The 6,000-nt window shown below is 55.9% G+C and overlaps 1 protein-coding gene across 1 annotated transcript in view; it reads right to left on the reverse strand.

Annotated features, from left to right (window-relative positions):
• Nucleotides 1–581, reverse strand: part of prickle1b (prickle homolog 1b) — a 117,311-nt gene extending 116,730 nt beyond the window's left edge. The window contains exon 1 of the mRNA XM_078417071.1: nucleotides 271–581. The gene's annotated coding sequence lies outside the window, so the exon portion shown is untranslated. The remainder of the gene's footprint in view (nucleotides 1–270) is intronic.
• Between the last annotated feature and the right edge of the window lie 5,419 nt (nucleotides 582–6,000).

Below are 6,000 nucleotides of genomic sequence, written 5' to 3' on the forward strand. Positions count from 1 at the left end.
TGAAACTTGTTGCATTAACACCATGCCTGCAGCATCAACAAGTAGCCAAAGGACATTCGCCTTACACTTACCCCTCAGACACCTTTAGTGCCCATTATGTCTTTGAAAGGCAAGGTGACAATAAACTCACAGGAGACCGACGCCCCCCCCCTCTCACTGCGTAAAACGCAATGGAAACTGATTTTAAGCACTGATTTTAACAACCATCATCAGACAGTAGCGAGATAATTTAAGAGCAAACCAAACAGGCGGAGAAAACTCAAGTCTTACCCCAGCATAAGCGGGCGGGAATGAAACACAGAGTCCAGATAGAATATCCCTTTAAAAATCAATTGCAGTCGCACTTGGTCTTGGAGCTGATGAGTTGTTCCTGTGGAGCAGCGCTGATCTCTCCTCACAGAATGCGGGCGGTTCAACAGGGACTGTGTGGGCGCATTCCGTGGGGCGTTGGGCTCGGCTTTGAGTGGAGTGAGGTGAGTGAGCCCAGGCGAGGCGAGGCGAGGCGATGCGTCCTCGGGTCCCGCAGCTCCGGCTCCGGCTCCGGCTCCAGCTCCGCTGCCGTGGGTGGGAGAGTCCGGCCGCCCGCTCGCTCCCCACTGCTCCGCAGCTGCCAAAAGACTGACATTACATTCACTTCACCTGCAGCCCATTGGCTGCAACACCCAATACCGTCCAATCCGGGGGGGTTGAGGTGCCCCGGGAGACAGAAAACCCGGAGCGGAGCCGCTAGGCGGGAATGGGACACTACCTGTAGTGAGTCCAGACGAGTGGTATTATCCAAATACTTTATTGGTATAAAACCCGTAACAAACGCAACAGACTTCTTTCTGGACGAACACTAACTTCACTCACTAATCTAATCTCTAATCTAACGTTTGGCGCCAAGCATTTAAATACCCCGCGCTTCCTCACCCCGTGACCGTAACCCAATCCGAGGGTTCTATTACCTGGCCAATCCCTATATCCCTACATGACCCCCCCCAGAACCCTCGAAACCATACCTCACGGGCGGCCGAACCTCCCGTCCAGAACGTGTACGGTGAGGGGAAACCGATACCCCCAGCGTGACAGGAGGCGGGGTGGACGCCGCCGCTGGAGGCGATGGGGGGTCCACTGGAGCGGAGGGTGCAGGTGACGGGGGGCCCTTGATGAACAACGGCAGCCCGGGACCAACCATAGGTGGCGGAGGCCCAAGAGGTGGTAAACTGGGCGCCGCTGACGGGTCCAGTCGAGCAGCCACAGGCCGGCCCCGGCGCGGCGGCTGAGCCACTGACACGGGGAGGTCCTGGTCTAAATGGGCCGGCTTGAGACGGGACACTGAAACCAGCTCCTGACGATTTCCTACCTGCAAGGTGAAGGTTACAGTCCCTCTTTTGAGCACCTGGAACGGGCCTTGGTAAACCGGCTGGAGAGGGGGACGGTGGCAATCTTTCTGAAGAAGCACAAAATCACAGCTCCGCAATTCCGAAGGAACGTGAACTGCTGTGCTTCCGTGACTAGAGGTGGGGACTGGAGCCAGAGAACCCACCCGTTCCCGGAGGGAGCCCAAGACTGACGTGACGGATGGCGGCAAGGCGGGAGTGGAAGGGAGAATGTCGCCCGGCACACGCAGGGGCGAACCGTAGACGAGCTCGGCCGAAGATGTGCCCAGCTCAGCCCGCGGGGCCGTACGGATGCCGAGGAGGACCCAAGGCAGCTGGTCAGCCCAATCGTAGCCAGTCAGGCGAGCACAGAGGGACGCCTTCAGCTGCCGATGGAAACGCTCAACCATCCCGTTGGCTTGGGGATGATAGGCGGTGGTCTGCTGTAATCGAGCACCATACAGCTGCGCCAGCGCGGCCCAGAGAGACGAGGTGAACTGGGCTCCTCGATCTGTAGTGATGATAGCCGGGACCCCGAAACGAGCCACCCAATGCAACGCCAGGGCCCGTGCACAGGAGGCCGCCGAGGTGTCCGACAACGGGAGCGCCTCCGGCCAACGAGTGAACCGATCAACCACCGTCAGTAGATGAGTGTAACCCCTAGAATAGGGCAATGGACCCACCAAATCCACATGGATGTGGAAAAAACGGGCAGGGGGAACCTCGAATCTCTGGTGTGGGGGCTGGATATGACGATGGACTTTGGAGGTCTGGCACGGAATGCAGGCGCGTGCCCAGGCTGCCACCTGCTTTCGCAGGCCATGCCAGACAAACCGGTCGGCCACCATGGCTGAAGTCGCCCTGATGGACGGATGTGCCAGGCCATGAATGGCCTCAAAAACCTTACGCCGCAGAGCGGCAGGCACCACCGGGCGAGGGCGTGGGAGAGTAACGTCGCACCACAACTTGGTACCTGTGGGGCCACACGCCACCTGCTCTAAACGCAGTCCCGAAGTTGTGGAGGCGTACACCGCGGCAGTTCCTTCCAGGCGCTGAGCCTCCGCTAGCTCCTGGAAATCCACATGTTTACCAACCACGGCTACGGAAGGAATGGCCGGCCGGGACAGGGCATCAGCAACGGCATTCAGCCTACCCGCAATATGACGGACATCGGTCGTAAACTCCGAAATGAGGGTTAGGTGCCGCTGCTGGCGAGCCGACCACGGATCAGAAACCTTAGCAAAAGCGAATGTCAAAGGTTTGTGATCCGTGTAGGCCACGAAAGAACGGCCTTCTAAAAAATAACGGAAGTGGCGGACTGCTAAATAAAGGGCCAGGAGCTCCCTATCGAACGCACTGTACTTGAGCTCCGCTCGAGAGAGCTGCCTGCTGAAATACGCAAGAGGCTGCCATTCACCGTCAACCTGCTGCTCCAAAACCCCACCCACCGCCACGTCTGAGGCGTCCACCGTCAGAGCTGTGGGGACGGAGGAGCGCGGGTGCACCAGCATGGTGGCATTGGCGAGGGCCTGTTTGACCGCAACAAAAGCCGTCTCCGCAGCTACGGACCATACCAACTCCGCGGGGTTACCTGCGAGACATTGAAAAAGGGGACGCATAACCCGAGCTGCTGCAGGCACGAACCGATGATAGAAATTGACCATGCCCACAAATTCCTGCAAGCCCTTGATGGTAGTCGGGCGGGGGAAAGAGCGGACCGCGTCCACCTTAGCTGGTAAAGGAGTGGCACCGGCCGGAGTAACCCGGTGACCCAAAAAATCCACCGCGGACAGGCCGAATTGGCACTTGTCCGGATGGAGAATCAGGCCATGGTCTTGCAGCCTCTGGAACACCGTGCGGAGGTGGACCAAGTGCTCCTGGACCGAACGGCTGGCAATCAAAATATCGTCTAGATAAATAAAGACAAACGGCAACCCTCGACCCACCCGGTCCATCAGACGCTGGAATGCCTGAGCTGCATTTTTAAGGCCGAAAGGCATACGCAACCACTCAAACAGTCCGAACGGGGTGATGGTCGCTGTTTTCGGAATGTCCGGCGGGTGGACCGGGATCTGATGGTATCCCCGCACCAAATCAATTTTTGAAAATATTGTCGCCCCCTCCAGGCTAGCTGAAAAGTCCTGAATGTGTGGAATCGGATAGCGGTCCGGCCGTGTTGCCGCGTTGAGTCGACGGAAGTCACCACATGGTCTCCACCCCCCAGATGCTTTGGAAACCATGTGCAAGGGGGAGGCCCACGGACTACTCGAAGGCCGAATAATTCCCAACCTCTCCAAGTTTAGGAACTCCTCTCGCGCCCTGGCCAGCTTGTCGGGTGGGAGGTGCCGTGCCCGGGCAAAAACCGGCGGCCCTTCGGTTGGAATGAAATGGACGACCCCGTGCTTCTCCGAAGGTGAATCAAAATGCTGGACGAGGAGCTGCGGGAAGTCGGCCAGGACCGCATCGAACTGACCGGGAGCCGTGGTAATGGACTGGATGACTAGGCTGGGTGGGGCGGCGCTTGTAGAAGCCTCTGACCCAGTACCCCGAGGCCGTACATCAGCCGAGGGTTGTAGGCCCCTCGCGCGGACGTCTGCGACCAAGGAAAACGCCCATAGGAAATCTGCCCCCAATATGGCCTGGCCCACATCCGCAATGATGAATTCCCAACGGTAAGTCCTGGACTCGAAGGACAGGGACATGGTCCTTTTACCGTATGTACGGATGGTGCTACCATTCACTGCAATTAGGGGCGGGCCCTTTTCCCCCACTCGAACTTCACAGTCATAGGGGGGCACAATACTTACGACCGCTCCCGTATCCACTAGGAAAACGATCCCGGTACTCTGATCCGTAGCGTAGAGGCGGTGGTTACGGCCAACCGAGACTGCCTCTACAGTCGATCGGCCCAGGCGTTTCCCGGAAACGAACACGGGGATCTACAGCTTCGTGCCTCGCTGCCCCACCGCCGATGGAAAGAGCACCAGCCATGCCTATCCGGCTCTGTTGGTCGAGCCCGCTGCCAATGAACAGGCGCCGCCGCCCTCTCTTGGCGGGCCGGCTGCGCAATAGCGGCCGATGCGTCGCTCTCCGGGCCGCACCCCCGACTGCCGCTGGGCCTCGAGACCCGGTTAACGGAGCCGTCTCGGGCGTTGCGTTCCCTCACGAGCGTGTCGGCCTTCTCGGCGAACGCTACCGGATCTTCAAAAGGGACGTCTGCCAACACCAACCTGACGTCCCCAGGTAGCTTCTCCCGAAAGGCCGCTTCGAATATCATGCACGGCTGATGGTCGCCCGCCAAAGCCAGCATCTCAGACATCAGCTCCGACGGCAGCCGCTGCCCCAGGTCTGGCAAATGGAGGAGCTTCAGAGCCCGCTGGTTCTGGGCCCAGCCGAAGGTCCGCAGCAGGAGCTTCTTGAGCCCCACATACTGGTTCGTTTGGGGTGGACTGGTCAGGTATCGGCTGACCCGCGCAGCCACCTCCGCCTGCAGACAGCTCACCAGGTGGTGGTACTTCTCCTGGTCTTCCTCCACCTTTTTAAGAAGGAACTGTGATTCTGCCTGCACAAACCACAGGTGCGGCTGATGGGCCCAGAACGGCGGTAGATGGATTTCGCCCGCGCTCGCTCCCGCCTGCGACATGCTGCTGCTTTCTTCCTACGTTCGAGGTCACCAATGTAGTGAGTCCAGACGAGTGGTATTATCCAAATACTTTATTGGTATAAAACCCGTAACAAATGCAACAGACTTCTTTCTGGATGAACACTAACTTCACTCACTAATCTAATCTCTAATCTAACGTTTGGCGCCAAGCATTTAAATACCCCGCGCTTCCTCACCCCGTGACCGTAACCCAATCCGAGGGTTCTATTACCTGGCCAATCCCTATGTCCCTACATACCAATAATTAGACCGATGGTAAAGATAGCTGAATGCCTGATTTATCTCTGGATGTGATGGGAGTGAGTGTAATCTTGCCTATCTTAGATGAGGAAATGAGCAAATCCACAGAAATGCTGCTTGAAATTTAATCCACTCAACAAAATCCAAAATTGGAAGCAACTTCTGCAGATATGGTTTCACTTGTAAAACCTTTTTTTTGTGAAGATGAGCCATACTTTTATAAATGGTGAAAAGAAATCTGAAATGAAACCAGAAAATGTTTCAAATACTTAGTAACCCTGTCAATAAAGAGAAAACAAGTAGGTTAATGTTTAGATACAGAAGCTTCTTAAAATGCTTACAGCTGACATATTGACGCATCAGCCAAATTGTGCGATTTTATGGAAGTGAAAGTCGCCTTTGGCAGTAGCACAGACAAGCTGCAGGGAGATTATGGAAAGGAATAGTAGGTGGAACAGAAATCAGATTGCTGAGTAACAATTGCCAGTCTGAGCCAGAGCTCGGAACACACTTCACTCCTGCAGCTTCTGATGCAGAGCTTTGCCTAGATTGAGCACATTGGGAAATTCCGGAGCATATCCCATGCTATTTTCCAAAACATATGATGAAAGAGTATGGGCACCATTCAAGTTTACAAATATTATTTAATGTATGGCCATGTTTCATTGAAAATGCTAACAAACTGAAGTTTGCAGACATGCTATTGGGGACAAGGTGATGAATATCCAGCAATTC

The sequence above is a fragment of the Rhinoraja longicauda genome, chromosome 20 (genome assembly GCF_053455715.1).
Source record: "Rhinoraja longicauda isolate Sanriku21f chromosome 20, sRhiLon1.1, whole genome shotgun sequence".
Classification (NCBI taxonomy): Eukaryota; Metazoa; Chordata; class Chondrichthyes; order Rajiformes; family Arhynchobatidae; genus Rhinoraja; species Rhinoraja longicauda.